Source organism: Adiantum capillus-veneris, chromosome 11 (assembly GCF_014529385.1).
Source record: "Adiantum capillus-veneris isolate H3 chromosome 11, ASM1452938v2, whole genome shotgun sequence".
NCBI classification, from domain to species: Eukaryota; Viridiplantae; Streptophyta; class Polypodiopsida; order Polypodiales; family Pteridaceae; genus Adiantum; species Adiantum capillus-veneris.
In genome coordinates this window covers 70,838,262-70,860,159 of record NC_140941.1, presented here as the reverse complement: position 1 = coordinate 70,860,159, position 21,898 = coordinate 70,838,262, and the positions used below count along the sequence as shown (strand labels likewise).

Here is a 21,898-nt window from a genome sequence, read left to right as displayed (position 1 = left end):
CCTAAAGATATTGATGATGATCTTCCAGATTCATACCTGTTTAACATTTTAATGGTTCCGAGGTGGAGTGAAGAGGTCATCCCTCTACTCACAATCGAATCATTACAGGTGAAAAGACAACCATCAATAATACATCGAACAAGAAATCTCCAGGTTTGAGTAGGACAATTGTACAAGCACGAAAAGAATGGGGTTTTGAGACTATGTGTACAGCCAGATGAATACAAATACTACCTCAAGCAGGCTCATATACAACATACGGGGTTTCACAATGGAGAAATGCAAACGTACCAAAGACTGAAGAGGCTAGGAGTCTATTGGAAAAACATGGAAAACAATGTCCATACTTATGTAAAATCATGTGATAAATGTACAAAGAAATCTCTAGTGGAATACGCCACCCTGTTTTGAGTAGTACAAGCACCCAAATGGAGTACTCACATAACTGAGTACTTAAAAAACAAGACCTTCCCAGAAGGATGGGGTAACGCAAGAATGATAACTGTAGCACAAGAAGCAAAACATTATCTGCTAATTACAAACCAACTGTACAGGTGAGGAAAGGACGAACAACGACGGTTGTGTGCTACGAAAAGCGAATATTTCTTTATCCTAGAACAAGCACACTTGGTCCAACTAAGGGGAAATTTCTCTGCTGATAAAACAACAAAGCTAGTACTTCACTCAAGCATATGGTGGCCAACCCTATTTAGGGATGCAGAGGCCTATGTCAAACGATGTGATGAATGTCAACACACAAAACCACCCCTACGGAGAGATGAAATGCCATTAAGGCCAATGAGGGGAGTACACGCTTTGGCCACATGGGGCATTGACTTTATTGGCTCTATCATACCTCCTGCATATAGGTCGCACGCACAATACATCATAGTAGCAACAAATTACATGACTAAATGGTTAGAAGCAAAGGCAACACAGAAAAATGATGTACGGACTACGGATCAGTTCCTTTTTGAACATATCTTTATCAGATATGGTCTACCATTGAAATAGTGAGTGATAGGGGAACACACTTTCTGAACATCATTGAAATCTTACTTGACAAATTCATGGTGATCCATCACAAATCAACACCCTATCACCCACAAGCTAATGGACAAGCCGAAAGTATCAATAAAATATTATGCACGGTGCTCACCAAAATAGTCAGTGACTCAAGAAATGATTGGGATCAAAAGCTACACAGTATATTATGGGCTTAAAGAGTAGCTTTTAAAACTTCCATCGGGACCACTCTTTTTGACCTTGTGTTCCGGATTAATACAATTCTACCCATGGAATTCTTAATTAAAACACTACGGGTCACAACACAATTAGGATGGATGGGACACGAGCTATCGGAGAGACTAGACACCCTAGATCAATTAGATGAAACCAAAGTAAGAGCGGTAGCTGGGATATACGCTCAGAAAAGACAAATGAAAGCTTTCCATGATCGACATGTGATTAGCAAGGAGTTCCAAAAAGGGGATTACCTTTTGGTGTATACCCTCAAACAACACTCCAAAAAACTCAAAAAGCAAGGGCTGGGGCCTTTTGTAATATATGATATATCACAAAATAATGCCATCAAGCTTGAAACATTAGAAGGAGAGGATATGCCTAATTGGATGAGTGACTACAGATTAAAGAAATATTTTCTTCCGCTGGCACCAGAAGAACTCTGAACAATACATGCGGCAGCTCAGTGTAGAAGTCGACCCCATGACATTCGGAAACAGGCACAGCAAGAAGCCAAAATCATAATATTAAAGCGAAAGGAGCGGGCAAACATTCAAAGAAATAATGAACATAAAAATTGTACCAATTCCCCTCCAATAACATCCATACAGATGGAGGCTACATGGTTGTAAAGAATGAGGATGCAAGAGAGCTACACAAGACAATCACACACCACACAGAGATGGAAAGCTTCTTCTTCTTCTCACAGAAAAGAGAGTACAAAATGACTAAGTGCTAAAGCTGAAAAGTAGCACATATGTACATGCGGTCCGAAAACGTCGTAGTCCGGAAACGTCAAAGCTTCTCAGCTCCGAGGGCCTTGGTAAAGATATCTGCTATCTTCTCCTCTGTGCTGTAGTAGACCAAGTCGATGTCGCCCGCCAACACTCGCTCTCGAACGTAGTGGTAATGGACCTCTATGTGCTTGGTCCTGGCATGGAACACTGGGTTCCTAGCCAACTGCATGCTGCTGAGGTTGTCACAATGGATGACAATCTGCTGGTCCACCTGCACTCCCAATTCCTCAAGTAATGTGCGTAGCCAAGCTACCTCGCACGCCGCAACTGCTGCACCTCTGTACACGGCCTCTGTGCTTGATAAAGCAACCATAGGTTGCTTTTTGTTGCTCCAAGTAACAGTAGCACTCCCAAAAGAGAACATGAAGCCACTCGTAGATCTCCTATCAACAATGCTACCTGCCCAATCTGCATCTGTATATCCATACAAGCCTAATGGCGCATCTGCTGCATAGAACAATGCATAGCCAAGAGTCCCTTGCACGTACCGAAGTGTGCGTTGTACTCCATCCAAATGTGGCTTCCTCGGAAGATGCATGAACTGACTCTCCAAGCCTACTGTGTAGCTCAAGTCTGGCCTCATGATAGTCAAGTAGATTAGACTACCCACAATCTTCTTGTACATCTTGACATCCTCAACAACATCACCCTTCTCTACACTCAGCTTTGCATTCACATCCAAGGGAATAGAAATTGGCTTACAATCAGCCATACCATACTTTGACAACATGTCCAAAGCATACTGTCTCTGTGACAGCCATACACCCTCTGGAGTCCTGATCACCTCAATGCCAAGAAAGTAGCGCAACTCGCCCAAATCTTTCATTTCAAACTCCTGCTTGAGAAGGCCCTTCACATGGTCAATCTCCATAGCATTGTCACCCACAATAATAAGGTCATCTACATATATGGTAATGACCACAATCCCCACATCACTCTCACGTACTTAGAGTGAATGATCAGCATGAGCTCTCCTAAACCCAATACTGACAAGATACTTGGAAATCCTGTCATACCATGCTCTAGAGCCCTGCTTCAAACCATACAAGGCTTTGAGAAGTCTGCATACATAATCTGGGTAACCTGGATCGACATAATCAGGTGTCTGATCCATATACACTTCCTCTTGCAACTCACCATTCAAGAAGGCATTCTTTACATCCATTTGATGCATAATCCATCCTCTAGATGCAGCCACTGCTATGACAGCTCTCACAGTCGTCATCTTTGCCACTGGAGCAAAGTTCTCCTCATAGTCTATGCCATACGTCTATGCATAACCCTTTGCGACCAGCCTTGCCTTGTGACGCTCAATGTTACCATCAGCCTTATGCTTGGTTTTATACACCCATTTACAGCCAATAGTTTTCTTGCCACTTGGCAATGGCACCAAATCCCATGTGTCATTTGCTTCCAATGTAGCCATCTCTTCATTCATTGCATCATCCCAATGCACATTTCCAACTGCATCCTCAAAACATGTGGGCTCCACATCCTGTATCACCTTAGCCATGTAGGCTTGGTGATGCGCTAGATACCCATCATAAGTCAATTTTTGAACTGGATTTCTGACTCTGTTAGATCTGCGCGGTCCTCTAACATCTTCTTGTACTTTCCTTACACCAGGTGTCCTGACAACCGGAATTCCAAATTCCTCATCAAGACTTTGTTCAGAACCATCTGAATCCATGTCTACATGTGAAAAACCTGATGATGCATCAGCCATAAAGGGAGGTTCATCAGCCTTTTCCTTTCCTTTTCGTGATACATTCCCTGTACCTGCTGGTGGAGTAACCTACGTACGTAGTCTACCATTCCATGGCTTCTCAACAGAGCCACGAGAAGAGGACTCTTGTGGTCCACTCAAAACCTGTGACTGTGGCCTCACATTTTGTACAACCAGATCATCTTTTACATCAGCCCCAATAGTGCCATGTGCATTACTATACCAGCTGCTCATCTCATCAAAGACTACATCTCTGCTCACTCGTAATTCTCGTGTAGTAGGATTGTAGCACCTGTACCCCTTTTATTCAAGGGAATATCCCACAAGAATACATTTATCTGCTTTAGGATCCAATTTCCTACGCAACTCATCTGGTACATGCACGTAAGCTATGCAGCCAAACACTTTCAAGTGTGCCAAATCAGGCTTTGTACCTGTAAACTTTTCCTCATGTGTTACATCATGCACCGTAGTTGTAGGTGTCCTGTTCATAATGTACACAGCTATATTTACAGCTTCAGCCCAGAAATGATGAGGCATGTTCTTCTCATTCATCAATGCACGTGCAACCTCTGCAATGTGTCTGTTTTTCCTTTCTCTGACCCCATTCTGTTGTGGAGTATATCTGCATGTAAACTGCTTGCGTATACCACGCATTTGCAGAAAATCTAAAAAATCATTGGAGAAGTACTCTCCCCCTCCATCTGACCTCAATGTCTTGATTTTCATATCTGTCTCCTTCTCAATCATGACTTTGAAGTCCTGAAAGTGACCAAACACTTCACTTTTGTTACGCATGAAGTAGACCCATACTTTCCTTGTATGGTCATCAATGAAAGAGACATAATACTTGCAACCATGTATACTTGCAGTATCGGTTGGACCCCAAACATCTGTGTGCACCACCTCAAGTGGCTTTTCACATACATTGCGCTCATGTGGAAATGAGCCCTTTGACTGTTTTCCAAACTGGCATGCTGCACACACTTTATGCATACCATCCACCTTGAATTTGGGCAAACCTTTTACAATCTATTTTGATTGCATGCTGCGCAATCTCTGCTCATTGACATGGCCAATGCGTTTGTGCCAAATGTCAACATCAGCCACAACACCTGTGCCCTGTGCAAATAATGCAGCTTTTACCTCAGGCATGTCTACATTCAGCGTAAACATTCTGCCCACACATTTGCCCTCTGTGATCAGCTTACAGCCATTCTGGAAATCTTCTACATAACAGCCATTTGGATTGAAGCGAACCTGCAAACCCTGCTCAACCATTTGTCCAACAGAAACAAGATTCTTTGTAATGTTTGGGACATGGTGTACATCTGCTAAGTACTTTGATTTCCCACTCTTCGTATTTAGAGGTATGTCCCCTACATGAGCAATGGGGTGAGCTGTGCCATCTTCTGTCTACACATAGCCTGACACATCTGGTTTGCGCATATCTCTAAACCACTCTCCACGAGACGTCATGTGATTAGAGGCACCTGAATCCACATACCAAACATCATCTTGGGTGGAATTCTCTACAGTCATTGTATTCATTACATGCTGCATAACAAACATGCGCTCGTTTTTGCTGTCATGTGCATCTCTACTAGTAGATTCATAGTTGCCCTGTTCTCTCTTTCCACTAGATTTTCCCTTTGGACAGTCATGTGACATGTGACCTCTTTCACCACAAGTCCAACATTCTCTGCTATCTGCAGTATGTTGTTGCCTGCTTGATCCTGCACCACGACCTCTTTGACTCCCCCTGCCTTGAGACTGGTTTCCCCTGCCACCTGTATTGTTTTGATTTGATTGACCTTCTTGAAATTGGCCCCTGCAACCCCTTGGGCCTCGACCACTGGGCCTCGACCATGACCTCTACCTCTACCTCTGTTGGAGTTAGAATAGAAGGCCTGTTCAGAATTATTTCTGCCATGAGAAGAAGATGTGTCAAGGTTCTTCTCCTCAAGAATAAGCATAGAAATCAAATCTTGGAATACGGGGATGTCGTCTCTTGTATTCATGGAAGACCTGAAATGTACATACTCATCTCCTAGACCATCCAAGCATGCACAAAAAATGTCATCGTCTTCCAATGAGACTTTAATAGATCCAAGAGCCTCAATGATACTCTTGATCTTCAAGGCATAATCATTGATGGAGAGGTTGTTCCTCTTAACCTGATTTAGCTCTGACTTTAGTTGAAGCTTCCTGGCCTTAGTGTTCACCTCGAACACTCTGCCTAAGTTTTTCCATGCAATGGCGGGGGTTTCAACATCCTGTAGATAGCCCATCATGCCATCTGTGATGCTCATAGAAAGCCAATACATCACTTTGCTCTGGCCTTGTTGCCAGTCCCTCAAAGCTTTTCTTTGTTCTGCTGTAGCATTTGCCTCGGGAATCTCTGGTTCCTTTTCATTGTCTCCTTCTACATAGTCCCAATAACCTTTTCCTTTTAGGAAATTTGTTATTCTGAACTTCCATGCAGGGTAGTTATTTTTCTCAAGCTTCTCAGTAACAATCTGACTGAAACCGTCAGACATCTTGAAGCACTAAGACAAAATAGCTGCAATCTGCAAAAAACCTGCAAATCTGTTGAACCTGCTATCGTGGTACCTGTAACGCTTTCTCACAATCAAGCGTACATACAACCACTGTACTTGTACAGTAAATCTCTGTGTACTGCACTTTGGAGACCTGTTCAGAAACTTGTACGAAAAACCCCATAAATTTTTTTCGTTGCGCAGGGCGCCTTCGACATCTGGTCGTGGATTGCGAACGAAGGGATTGTGATGCTCTTGCTCTCTTAGCCTCTCTTGCTTGCACCAGGCTCTGATACCATGTAAAGAATGAGGATGCAAGAGAGCTAGACAAGACAAGCACACACCACACAGAGATGGAAAGCTTCTTCTTCTTCTCACAGAAAAGAGAGTACAAAATGACTAAGTGCTAAAGCTGAAAAGTAGCACATATGTACATGCTGTCACTAAGTGTGAACACGCTAGAAGCGTACTAGGCTGGCACTATAAGTGTAGTCCAGCTGTAGAATCACTGGCAGAGATCCTCCGTGTCGGTCACCTAACGTGCCAGTGAGTAAATGCCGTAAGCGGCCAAGACCCGTAGTGGATGCCAACTCAAGATGTAGAGCTCGACATCTCAACAATGGTCCATAGGGGCAAGATAAATTTTTTCCAATTGCTCCACATTCATGAAATTAACAAAGTATCCCCTAATGCCAAATACTATGGGATTCAAAGTGGCAAACAATGGCACAATGAACAGCCTGGGACATGTCAATTTGCCAATAACTGTTGATGGAACAATTTATCCTCTCACCACTTTCATGTAGTCAAGGATAAGGATCTTAACGAGCAGTTATTTTGGGAGTGCCATGGATGCACACTTATGAAGCCACACCAAATTGGCACGATAATACCTTGCAGCTAAGGCAATTTGACAAATCTTTTGCCACACCATTTGTGCAAACAGATTATGTATGGGAACATCTCCAATCAACACCTATTCCAATCCAGTGATGTTTTCAAATGGTGGTCAGAAAAATTTGGGTTAAAAAGTCTATTATGCAAACCAATTCAAAGACATTATGGATACCCAAACGACATGAAAATGCAAGTCCACCCATGATGCATCAACAAAAACCCATCCTCGGGCCACCCAAGGCTTTTGTCAAGCAACCTAGGCCAATCCAATCTCAACATCGACAACCAAAAGAATTCCAGTGGGTATGGAAACCAAAACTGCCTCGCTCAATGGATGCCTCAACCCTGAATTCCACATCAAAGCAATTTCAGTGGCAACCAAAACAGCCCCCTCAATCACCAGAATTCGCAGTGTCATAACTTCTAGAGGCCACTATCAAACAAAGAGCACGTCTTCTACAATTACTTTTGTTTGGACCATGCAGCTTCAACCTAACCTCACCATCGAATACAGTAAACTTATTGTCCAAAACCCATATCTTGCAGAGCACTTTTTTACCCCATGCATATCCTCAATTTGCATCATAGAGCCACAATATATGGCTATGCATAGACACATACTTCCTACCCATGCACTTTGACACATGTTCGTCTGGGATGAGTCACTCTAGGAAGGGGGAAAAATGCAGCAAGATACTCATCATTTTGTATATATTATCTTCTTTTCTTTTTCTTTTTCTTTTTCTTTAACAGATTTTTAGAGCTTATTAACTCTTAGCAGGCATAAGCATGAGCCATATTGACGCCATCGAAATGCCAAGTTAAGAATATGTATGTATGAGTGATTACACTAATTTTGGCAAAATTTTGGCCAAGTAATAATAATTATAAGTAATTTTCCTTTACTAAAAAACTAAAAAATGCTAAATAATCAACAAAAGTTAATAAGTTGAGCCAAGAAAGTTGGAATTGACTTTTGAAAGCAAACGCCAAAACTTCAAAGCAAGAGCTTCGAACATGGCAAATATGGAAAGGTTTGGCACACAACAGATTTTGAGCCAACTTCTACAAGATCAAAACGGCAGATTAAAGGCCATTTGTCAACAAAATATTAGAATGAAGAACGGTTTGAAATGCAGGTAATATGAACAACAATATATGATCAGTGGAGGTAAGTATGAATGGGACATTCCGGGTAGATTGGGAACATATAGCCAAATGGGGCAATATAAGCTCATTTGCAATCACACGCGCACACGCACACGCACACGTACACACACGCACACACACACGCACATGCACACGTACACACACGCGCGTACACACATGCACACACACACACACGCACACACACACACACACACACACACACACACACACACACACACACACACACACACACACACACACACACACACACACACACACACACACACACACACACACACACACACACGTGCACGTGCACGCGCACGCACACTCACACGCACGCACGCACGCACGCGCGTGCGTGCACACACACACACACACACACACACACACACTGAAAGCATAGGATTTTTTGGTTTGTTTCTGCTTGGTGCGACTACCTCGGTAGCTCTTACTCCACCAGATTCAACATGTATGATCATTAAACTACAGGAACACTTGTATAAGATCCACATTGCACCAACATTACCAAAACAACAGATTAGAGTAGATCAAAATCACAATCTGCAAGTTGTCAAGGCCAATGGGGGAGATCAAAACTTACCCAAACCCAAAACCTTTTCATCAGCAGACCCCTGGTAACAAACAAAATCCCTGGATGCAAAAATAGTTGCAAAAGGCAGTTGAACCCTAAACCAAAGAAATTTGCACAGTAGCATCCCCACATGCCTAGGAACAACCTCCACTAGTTGAAATTTCAAAATTCTTCCCAACATGGATCGCGATCCATGTACCTTGATGACAAAATCAAGGTAGGAGTTGTTCACTAGCTAGGGGATGCAAAAGTATAACTGACCATGCAAAAACAGTCACAAAAAGGGGTTTTTTAGATCATCAAACCCTGATGGTTTGTTACCTTCAGTCTGCAAATAATCATTTGGTAGTAATCAAAGAAAAAATGGTTAGTTTCCAGCAAAAACATTATGGAGTAGGGTTAGGAGAAGGATATGAAGCTACCCTACTAGCTAGAGCAGCAATTGAAACATCTTGGGGCTTTATTCCAAAGCCAACTAAAACAAAAGGGAGTCCGAAAGAGGATAAAACACAAGGATCAAGGAGATGTAACATTAAAGGTCTAATTGTTATTGACATCTGTTTGCGTTTTCTTCAACTTTCCAACAGTTTTGATCAATTGCTAAATCTTGTTTCCAATCTAAAACTGACCTCCGGATGCCTCAAAGAAAAACACAAAGGGAGTGGGGAGTAGCTCCATATGAGATCATAGATATATCCTCAAATGAGAAGGCCCATATCACAAAATAGGTGCTTGAAGCAATACCTGCCAATATATTCATCGGAAGATTTCAAGCAGCAGATGGAGAGATAGTAAAGACCACCATTTTTCCAAGGGAATTGTGGACACTACACCAGAAGTCTAAAGTGCAAGCTGGGGCCAGGTGTCTACAATTGGACAACTTTCTACGACTACCGCCATGGGGAATAGATTTCAGAAGAGCTCATGAACTCATAAGCTCAATTCAGTACAATGGTGAAGCCACCCTTACGGACAAAGATGGAGCGACAGTCAAAGTTAAAATCACTGCATAAATAATCAATGAAGCTCTCCATCTGCAGCAAGGAACACACAATCTCTTGCAGAAAACAAAAGCAATAGATAATAACAAAGCCTTTCTGAAGCAAAGAGGACACAAACTGACATATCTAGATTTGATCTACTCGGAGACAGAATTGTCGTTGCGTCTCATATCGCAACACTTCAAAGTACAAAAGCCATCAAGGTACACTAAACCACTATTGCACATGGTAGTAGTAATGGCAATGGGGTTAGCAGAAAGAAGAGTGGTCAGCTGTGACTTTGGCAACTACCTCCTCGACAACATAGTGGAAGCAACTCTTAAGGGTAGCCAAAAGACCAAGACTTACATGAACGCTGGACCAGCGCTGACACAAATCGCCTACCAAGAACTGGGAATGTTTAATTTTCTACCACCAATAGAAGTGTAGCTAGATCTGATCCACAAATCCAAAAGAGCAGTAAAGCCAGTAGCAGGACCATCCACAAGGCCAAAACCAGAGGTCAAACAAACAAGGCAAATCTCAACAAGAACTGACACTGACAGTGAGAAGACGAAGTCGGATGCACCGAACAACGAGGAAGCAAGGTCAAAAGAAAGAGATACTCCTTCCGAATACCAATCTTTAGACGAGGAACATGGGAGCGAGTTTTCAATTAGATACACAAGAGTGAAGAAGACAACAACACGGGAAACAGAGGCCATCCTAGTAACCCAAGCCAGAAGAACAATGGAAGAAGCGCAGGCGCAAAGAGAGAAAATTTGCCAATAGAAACACGAGGAAGAAATAAGAAAGGGAACAGAAGCGGATGACGAAAAAGAAGAAGAAGATATAGCTTTACTGCACAAAAAATGAGCAGCTCTAGAACGGATCAAACAACACAAAAGATAGGAAGCGGAGGAGAATTAGAACGTTGCCAGTAAAATATGGCAACAAATTCAGAATGAGCTCAAACAAAAAATGTAGCAAAGAGAAAGAGAGGATGCAAAGTAGCCACTCGTCGATGATCTCGAATCATCCGACGAACCTACCAAGGCCAGGGAAAAAGATGAAAACCAAGAAGAGAAGGGTGAGCAGGACACACTTGACCAGCAGGAATATGATTTTGAATCACCAAAAGACAAAGTGTTACCTTCAAAGGCTGGAACAGAAAATAAAGAAGAAGTTGTAGATCTTCCAAAACAAGTGGCAGAAAAGAAGGCAGATCAAGAGAAAGAGACAACACCACTAGAAACCACTACAGCTCCGAATGTTGTTGAAGTACTGAAAACAAAGGAAAGAACGACGGATGAGGCTAGAACCTTTGATCACGGCCAAACAAGTCAAAGAAAGCCAAGATCGCCTCGTTTGCAAGTGATGGTAGAGGAGGGAGCTGAAATGATTAGGTCGTTCGACATTGATTCACATTTAGACTAGATCAAACTCCAGTTCCAATGCCAAAGAGCTCTCTACAACTTGCACGAACTAGAGTTGGAGGACACTAACAGAGAGGCAATGAAAGCAGTTGAAAACACACTGCAGCTACAAAACAAAATAGAGGAGTTGCAAAAAGTCTAGTTGCAACTCCAATCAGAGTTACAAAGGGAACAAGACAATACCACCTATTACTACAAGGAGGTCTAGAAGCCAACACTACTCTGCAAGTTGAGCAAAAACGACTAGAGGAAGAGCTGGTCAGGGAAAGAGAACAGAGCGAAGTGGTTAGCAAGACTCTGACCCAACTTTTAACCTTGTAGTAGACGTCGAGCTCCTCAAGCATGACAGCTAGATCAACCTCATTGAACAAAGAGGTCCAAGATCTAAAGGATGCCCTTGCTCAAGAGAAATACGATAGAAAAATGATGACAATAGGGCATAGAACATTGCAGAAAGCCAAAGATGAAGAGATTGAAACTTTGAGAAAGCAGCTGGCAGAGGCACATGGAGATTTGGATGCTCTAAGGGCAACACAAGCAAAGCCCGAACAAACAACCCCAGTGGCATTTGAGCAAACAGGAGGACTTTAGCATTTCACTTTCAAAGCTCACCAAATGGATGTCCCACGTACAAGCACATGAAAAGCAACACAAGAATCTGAAGATCCAGCCATGACATCCATTTCGGATATGGCAAAAGAAGAAATTCAATGTTGGATCTCAAAAGTCAAAAACCCTTCACACAGGGAGTATCTGCAATATGAGCTCAAAGTGTTGGAGTCAGTAGCCCTGCTCATGATCACTCCAGATGAAGTGGTGAAGTATCTCGGGCATGAGATGATCTCCCTACCATTGATGAGACAGGAGACCCTATTATGGAAACAGGAAATGCTACCTGTCCTTGAGCCAAACAAAAGAGGGGATTACAGGGATGTTCCTGTCACTGTGCTACAAATTCAGACTATCATTGACACTCAACCCCTCTGGCGAAAGAAATGGTTTGAGCAACGACCAATAGATGAAACATACTATAGGAATGCTCCGCAGCATTTCAAGATCTACCCAACTTACTGTCCCATCAACAGACGGCAATCTTGGAAAAGCTTTTACTCAGGCAAAGCAAAAGACTGGCAGTGTTGAATTACCCCGTCATAAGAAAGCCAATTAATAACAATCCCCATCAAAAAAGTATATGGTTTAGACGCTCAAGGGGGTCATCAACATGATGAACGAGATACCAGATCTTGCATTCTAGATGCTTGTGAAAATTTCCAAGATGCTAACCACCTGCATAACGACATTCAATGATATAAAGGCAGCGGAGCATCCCTGGCAGGTTTTTGTGGAAGGCACAAGAGGGCTCTGTTGGAATATGGAGACAAGAATCCGAAGCAAAGATATCATCATGGGATTATATGCGAGAGTCATGTTCCTTCCCTCCCACTAATGCAAACCTTCGAGGAGGCATTCATGACTGGATTCTTTGAGCTAGACTCCTCCATATTTACTCCCATGGCCAAAGATCTACCAGCTCGACACATAGCATATCAGAGAACTCTCAACAATAATCCCTTCAGAGAGCTGGTGACAAAAGTGGAGATCGAGGCAAGGGTGAAAAAGTTCAGGCACCTCACTGCCTGACGCTAGAAAAGAGACTGATGAACTACTAGAAGACAGTCAAAGATAGATTGCACAAGGACATGCAATGAATAGGAAGGGGGGAATGTTTGGTGGACACAATGGACTGACATGTAAAAGGCGGATGTGCACCAAACCTTGTTGTACTACAAAAGAAGCGATGTAATTCTGCTAATGAGGATTCTCAATTGTAATATATATTGTCATGCCCTCTTAGCCTCTCTGATTCTAGACACCTTGTAAATAGCCGAATGACTGTGGGAAAGTCCCCTCAACTCTTAAGTCAAAACCCTTAATTTTGAAAAAACACATTACCAGTAGTAGCTGAAAGAAGTATTGGACGTCGACTGTGAGAGCTCCTTGCTGCTACAACTTGTAATCCGCTTTTCTCCTTGTTTGGTAATCACAAATCAATTCCTAATAGCACATTGTGTTCCTTGTCTCTTGCTCTACAATCTAAGTCCAATCATACTCGATTCTGTTGTGGTTTGTGACATCTTGTTTGTGAGCTAAATGCATTGATTTGAGGTCTTAAATGGTTATTTTTTATGTTTTGATCTTGGATAAGTGTTTCTATGCTTAAGGGGGACCCTTCCATGTAGTTCTGTTCTAGTTTTTTGCACATTTTTTGTGATGGATCATAATTTATGTACCATCCTAGATGGCTACAGAACCTGGTAGATTGTGCCCTTAGGTGTTGTAATACCTCTCTTAAGTTTTGTTGCATTCCGAATTCGTTTGGATCCCGAAAAGATCGTGATGACCTAGAGCGATGAGATCGGACATAAACTGATTTTTTGACTAGGAAGTGGTTGGTTTTCTTTTGTCATAGTATAAATAGCCCTTTGAGTTCACTTTGGTGAGATTGACACTCTCATTAAGTCTCTGTGCCCCATCTTGAGTCGCTTCCTTGCATATTGACATTATGTTAGTACAAAAAGTCGTGTTGCAGACGTCCGTTGCGGTGACCCGCTAATAGTAATTGAAGCTAGTATGAATACCCCAAACCCCTAAATTCAACCCCAATTTCACTAATTTCATACTAACAATTCAGCCATTAATTGGTCAATTTTTGGGCCAAATTGGAGATGCATACACTTTTGTGTGCAAAGATGCATCTTTGTGTGGAGCAAAGGAGGTGATTACTATGCAAGTGCACTCACTTTCTCATTTCAATTTTTGATTCATTAATATAGTTCAATGTGTGCTAATCATTTGCAGAAATTAGGTGTGGAATTAATTGACCTACACTTTGCACTTAATTTGATTCACTTGGGATAAAATTAATGTTATATTTTGAATAATAAACCTTGTGTGTCCAAGACAATGTTTAGCTCTCATCAAGAATTCATGTGTGTGCAGAAAAATCATTGTGTGTGTGATGCATTAAAGAGGGAAAAAACTGTCGTAAAAATCAAGTGTGTGTGCACCTACTCTTGAATGTGGCGGCATGCATAGAAATTGAACAAATTGATGATATGTGAACACTCAATGTGCAATCACATAATTGATATGAATGTTAGGCAATTCCAATCATTGAATATGCCTAATTGCCAAAAATTGGGCAAAGATTGAGTGTCTGTGCCCAATTGAAGACCACTTGATTCAATGATTGATGGTCAATTGGGGCACCCAAATGTTTCTTGATTGTGAAATGTGCATGAAATGTGTGTTCAAGCATTAGAGATAGGCCTAATTGCATTGCCAAATAATAAAAAATTGAACTTTTTTGCTTAATTTTCAAGTGTGTGCATTGCTTGCTTAGGGAAAATTAAGATTGATTTTGAGAAATGGAGCATGCATGCATTTGTCTATGCTTGATCGAGATTGCAATTTGGGCATTGCAATGAGGAATTGATGGATCTTTTGCATATGGTTTTGGTCTAAATTTAGGTGTGTGTGCCTACTCAATGGCATTAGATATCCAAATTGGGGATGAATGATTGGTCTTTGGGTCAATGCATGCTAAGGTGGTACACTTTTTGTGGTTAGAACCAAAGCTTGAATGCTTGTGCTTCTTAGCACTTGTAAACCTTATAAATTTGAAATCTCGAGGGACGATGATGAAGCGGAGAGGGAACGTGGCCCAACTTACCTGCCGAGAGAGAGAGAGAGAGAGAGAGAGAGAGAGAGAGAGAGAGAGAGAGAGAGAGAGAGAGAGAGAGAGAGAGAGAGAGAGAGAGAGAGAGAGAGAGAGAGAGAGAGAGAGAGACTCTGTAGAAGCTTGAAACATCTCTCAAAAGAACAAAAGCACCCTAGATGCTGAGAAGCATGCTGCGTGAAGAATTAGGCACGCTGAGGGGCATAGAACCGTAGGACCTTGAATGGCAGGGGAGACAAGGTTTAGGATTGAGTGCATTCCAATTTCATGGGAAAGAAGAGCATTACGCCGACAGGTACTTGACTCATCTGTGACTTTGCACTGCAGGTTTATGGGTTGCATGTGAGGTATTTTGTGTCTGAAGCAGGTGGTCGTTGGCATGCCCCCAAAACTCCCCCAAAATTGAATATCCATGCCAAAAAAAGTTTTGTTTTAGTAAGAAGGAGTTCCATCAGGAATATGGCCTTAGCCTTGTGGGTGAAAGTCCACGACAGCTAAGCGATAATGATGTGCCCGAAGGCATGTGGCTCACCATGTTTGAAGAGCCCCGAAGAGGAAGTCCAAAGACACACTGTAAAACATTGAAGCCAGAGCTTTATGAGTCATTCATGATGCAGCACCATAAGGTATACCAGGAGCCTCCCATAAATTACATTGTTTCTATTGCATATGCCTGTGCTTTTGTTCTTGAAAATTGTGCAGGTAGTAGCATAACTTGGAAGAGCCCACTAAAGAAGAAAGACTAGGAAAGAAAACCTATTGCTTGGGCCATGTTCGCTGAAGAAGTTGTGGCCAATGTCATAAAGAAAGTCACTTATGTTAGGTAAAGGTGGTGTGCCTCACCGTTCTTTGCCCGTGTCTGCCGGCCAGTGTCTGGCCACCCACATTTATCTCTTTATTCTTTATACATACAAAGAATAAGGAGCTCTCACTCACTCTCACATTGTGCTCATACAATGAGATTTGGGAGCTGCACCCACATCTTGTGTACTCTCTCTCTTTCCCCTTCTCACTCTTCGCACATGAATTGCATTCGCGCACTCACAATTGGTATCAGAGCTTTGGCGATATGCGTCCGACGGCTTCGCGACGAGACGAAAGCGACGGAGCTCGGCTATGGCAGCTTGAGCTCGACGAAGGTGGATACGGCTCGACGATGTCAGATCTCAGCTTAGGCATGTATATTCAGATTTTGTAGAGCTTGTGTAGCAAGCCATTGCTGAATTTTTGCAGCGAAAGAGCAGGAACAAAAAGTTTTGTAGCTCGTTTTTGCTATTTTTGGCTCCCGAAACAATGTTTTTTGCATATCTCTATCACACAGAGTCAGATGGATATAATCTAGGAGTCTAGGTTGGGGTTTGGCACATTGCAGACATGATGGTGATGTCCATTTTTTTGAAATTCTGCTCTGAATTACAGTAGGTGCAACAACAACAAGTTTATGTTGCGTTTTTGGGCCAAAACGGAGGTTTTTGGCATATTTCTCACATCTCGGTCTCGGATACATGTGATCTAGGAGTCTACCCTGAGGTTTTGGCACGTTTTGCACGCGCTGGTTATATCAAAATTTTGAAATTTTGAGTGCTGAATTTTTTGCAGCAGCCTGTCACCAATCTCGACATATCGAGGTTTTGCAGTTTGATTCCTACAATGTAGAGAGTGATGTGGTTTGCATCTTTAACTATGTATGGCACATTGTGGTGCTATTTGAGAAAGAATTCACCTTATTTTTTCATATGCAAGTGGTACTTTGGGATGCGACTTTTGGATCGTTACACATTCGGATGCCGTTTTATGCGCATTGTTTGACTGTGTGAGGCATTTCAGAGAGCTTTTTTAGCACGATTTTGTGCAGTTTCATGCTATGTATGCATTATGCGGATACAGTTTGAGCTAGCCATAGCTCGTAGATAGCAGGTTTATAGGTTTGGAATGTTTTTGGACACGTACACGTCCATAGAGCTACTCGGTCAGGAGTGAGCCAGTTTTCCAAGCTTTTGACATTGCATGTAGACTATTGGATTTTGCTACTAAACCAGTATCTTTTGTCATGCATATTTGGTGAGATTTTTTGAGTTTTTACTCAGTTTCCGGGGGAAAATCTGCTAGATTTTTCCTAGATTCTCATCATGGTTTATGTGTATTCGCAGTTTTCTCTATGATGGTATAGTGATCGATATATTCCCACTTTGACAGTGATCAAGTGTTTACTCTCATTTTGATAGGTTTTGTCAATCTGGACACGATTTGGTGTTGTTGTACCCACTCTCGCAGGAGTGAGGATTAGCATATGCTTGTGTGGCTACAATACAGGGTAGCCACACGTTTTGCAGGTTTTTGCATGCAGTTTCTCTTGTGGGACGCGTTTTGAGCTAGTTTGCTCTCTACTTGCGTATATGTTTATGCACTTTATGCTCGGTTGAGCAGTTTGTGCCACTTTATGCTTACAGAGTTTGCTCTCTACTTGCGTATATGTTTATGCACTTTATGCTCGGTTGAGCAGTTTGTGCCAGTTTATGCTTACAGATTGTGGAGTTTTTTTATACTGATAGCTGTTTTTTCGGCTCTTTGTAATTGCCACAGTGAGTTACCTCACCCTACCAAAATCACCCAAACACTGTGGCTATCCCTACCATTTCACTGTACATAGGCGTGCGTGAGTCACGGGACTTTTCCCATATCTTCTTAAAAACCCTCAGCTAGCTAGTCACTGGGCTAAGTGAGCCAAAAATTAAAAAAAAAATATATAAAAAAAAGTATATTATGGCCTCTTTGTGTGTAAATATTTCATTGTATATATGGCCTAAATATAGGGATTTTTTATAATTATTTTGGTATTTTATTTAAATATTTCTACTTAGGTGTGTGTTTTATTAAACCTATGTACACCTTCTTTCATCCTCTTACACCATAATTTTATTTTTTTTCCAATATGTACATACTCTAACCTCATATTTTTCCTTTATACAAATCACTCCCACATTTTCACCCTCATCCTCGTGAAAACAAAAAATTGATTTCTACTCATTGGTTACTTTTATTATATTATTTACTTTCATACATTTTCCTCTTTCACCCAAAATAATTCAAGGAGGGACCATATCATATGATTCCAATATCTTTCCATATCCATAACTCCTCCATATTTTTATTATTATTTTTACTCATTATTCTAACACCATGTGCTCATTGAGCTAAAGTCCATGAATAGTCCATACACTAGTCCCACCATGTATATATTTCTTATTTCACCAATAATCCTCCTCCATGCATGGGTCAAGGGCAACTTGAATGCTTTGTATTATAATATGACAAAGGAGGGGCTCACTCTTGGATGCATTGTACAAATTCAACAAAGGAGGGGACCACTAAAAGACTTTTGCAGGCCTAAAAAACAGGCTTTTTTTGGTGAGAATTTTGGCACCTATCTCCACTCCGAATTTGGAGCGGTGGTCAAAAGAGAAAATGTAGCCCACGCTCTCAATAATCACCCCAAATGTTTTCATGATTTTTGGAGCTACCAGCTGTGAGCTATGATTTTTTTAGTGGACCCCAGTTTTCCCATGCTATGCAGCCACACTCTCTCTTCCACTTTATCATTTTCCTCTTTCACACACACTTCTCCACTCATCATCCCCATCTCTCTCACCACTCCTCTCTGCGCACTACTCACCTTCTCCTCAACCTTGAAGAATAAGAGAAACCATGGTGAACTCATACCTCCCACACACAATTCCATTCCAAAATTGACCACCTAGTCTCATTTTTCCTCCTCCAAATTACCCATATCTATCAAAAAACCACAAAATTCAGCCTCTTGTCTTAAAAGACAGCATCATGGTGGTTGATTACTCAGCTTCAATTACCTTGTCTCCCAAGGAAGGTCAAGAGTGGAGAAAAAATGTACCGTCAAAGCTAGTGGACCGTCAACAAGCGTCAAAATTGGCCCTACTCAAGACACTTGGAGCATCAACCTTGTAAGAAATCCACCTTTTCTTACCTCTTAAGAGTTTTTCTTCCTTATTTGTATCCTACATGGATACTCCCATTGTAAATATTCAATTCCATTTGTAAATTAATACTAACTCTACTAACACTAACCCACTATGAAAAGTCCTATCACCTCCATTTCTCTCCTCTCTCTTTCCCCACCAACTTCTTGATAATTCCAAGCAAAAGAAATTAGATAAATTGCTGAAAATCTAACCCAACCATGGTTAGAGGAGTAACCCTAGCCTTCAAAATTGCTATAAAAGGAGGGTGTAGCTAGCATAAAAGGGGGGAGCCATAAGCAAGAGCACTATGCTATAGCTTGAGAAGCCAAGCTCAACCTCTCTAGAAGGAGCTCTTGAGTGGAAGCTCATTGTCTTATGCATGTGCATGTTTTGTAATAGGGGATTAGCAAGGGAACTCTATGCCATTGTAAGAGAGAGAGTGATCATTCAATTGAGAGTAGGAAATCTATCATTTCTCCTACTAGTGTAACCCCAACATTTGCTGAATCAAGGAGGGTGGATTTGGACTAAGCTTGGATATTTTGTCTCCCTTCCAACGTGAAGTAATGGACAACAATGATGCGTAAGTGTCTTGGTGTTTTTTGTTAAGTTCTTGATAGCTTGTCTCTGGTGTTGTCATCAATCTAGCCATAAATCCCACATACTGTAAGAGGGCGACAGGGTGGAGAGGACTCCCCTGGCTTTAAGACAGTGATTGGGTTGGCTTTTCTTGTGATGTGTTGTGGTGAAATTTATGCAAGCTATGTTGAACAAATACTAATTTCACTTTGATTTGTCATGACAGATTTGTAAGAAGGTATTAATGTAACAAGCACCCCCTCCCCCTTTCTCTCTCTTTCTTAAATATATAGTTGTGTTTGCTTGATCATTGCCGATACGTTTCAAAGCAGCCCGAGCACTATCTCTCTCTCTCTCTCTCTCTCTCTCTCTCTCTCTCTCTCTCTCTCTCTCTCTCGTGTTTTAGTGTGTGAGAGTGTTCCATTGGTGTTAGGGTTAGTGTAAATTCCTTGCTTGTTTGTGGGTTGCTCTAACGATTCTCCTCTTTTGCGTCCTAGTTCGCTCTTAAACTAGGTGGTGCCCCTTGTGTAGTTGGGATTTGGCGGTGGGTTTGTTGTTTTGGTTTGTGTTGTGTTGTGCCCCAGCCCCATTGAGCAGCACGGGAGCCTTGAAGGGTGTCTAGAGGCCACTCTTCTTGTTGCCCGCCCCGGACCGCCTCAAATTGGTGCCCCCACTGAGGACGGCTTGTGTATTTTTGTGTAGAATCAACCTTTAGCATAGTCAAGTAGTTTGCATGAATCACGAAGCTTTGTATGATCCCTTCATTCCCATTGCAAGGCAAAAGGTACACATAATTGTTAGTACTAAGTTGCCATTTCAACGTGTCATTCGTAGAATTTTAGGTCCTCTTAGGTTGGCCGAGATAAACGCTTCAGTAAATCCTTTTATTTTGCCTCTCATTAGGTACGACCTTAGTTTGGACGTCTATATTTTTGTTTTGTTTTAAGCATTAGGACATGCATAGGCCATGGATAATGGCCCAGGAATAGAGGTTTTTCCCTTTCATTTTACTCCACACATTAGAATAAACGTTGCAATTAGTAGAAAGATCCATTTTCAACAACGAATGGTGTTCATGTTTGGTGCCCAAAGAGCAGGAGAAATTCTTGCATCACCAAACCCTGTCATTCTACCTCTCATCAACTACCACACTTCTTTTGATGTACATGTGTTCATTTTATTTTAAAATGAAGTGCAGCCCGGCAAAGTAGTGTGTATGTTTGTTTTTTCTTTGTCCAAGTTGTTACAAGAAACAAAAAAACGATCATTTGTTCTAACTGGGAATGTGTGTGCAGTGAAAGTTCAATCCTTAGAGATCTAGCTCTATTACCAATTGAGTTGCACGAGCAAGTAGTAAGGCGTCTCCCTCATAACAACAGGGTGGTGAAGTTAAGACGGAAGGTCCTACGCGTGGATTCCATTTTCCTCTTGTTGTTGGGCACTAAGGAAGACCGCGCATTCATCCAACTAGTGTGTGCCCTAAGATTGGTAAATAGAGTGAAATTTGGCGTTTGGCGAGTGCATTTCACCATTGAGGAAGACTCTTCAGGAAACTTGCGGCCAGAGTTCATGCTTCATAGACTCACATTTGGTGAATTTTTCCCTCATTTGCATCTTATTAATAGTCTTCCTTTCGCTTTCAACAAAGGAGATAGGGAGCTATTCAGAGCTTGTCTTAATAAAGAGAGCATAGAGAAGATTGCAAATTTGTATAAATTCTCATCCTTCTCTACTTTCTATGACACTTTGTTCATAGAGACATTGTAAATCTCTTTATGCTTTTGAATGATTTAACCATAATCCTAAGGAGTTTTTGTCCAGGAATTTTGTAGCACAAGTGGAGTCTTTAAATCTTGCAAACTTGATTGGACTTGATGAGGATGTTCTTTATGAAATTGTGAGAAGGTTGCCTCACTCCGACTTTGTGGAACTCGAAGGAAAGGAGCTCCTAGTCAATTGCTACTTTCTCACGGCCTTCGACGAGCATGAAGATCTAGTTTTTATACAAACCGCTTGTGCATTGGGAATTGTAGAGCAAGTGCAATTTATCACTTGGGACGTGGTTGCTCTTTTGGATCCAGAAAATGAAGTTCTAGAGATTTCTGTTTATCGCCTTAGCTTTGAAGAATTTCAACCCTTCTTAGAGCTCATCAATAGTCTACCCTTTTGTTTTGATCAAACAAATCGAGACCTTATTGAAGCTTGGATAGCTGAAGAAGAAAA

The 21,898-nt window shown here is 41.7% G+C and overlaps 1 pseudogene; it reads left to right on the top strand.

The window, feature by feature from the left end:
- The first annotated feature begins 12,034 nt into the window (after positions 1-12,034).
- LOC147447427 (uncharacterized) overlaps positions 12,035-21,898 on the top strand; it is a 43,893-nt pseudogene continuing 34,029 nt past the window's right edge.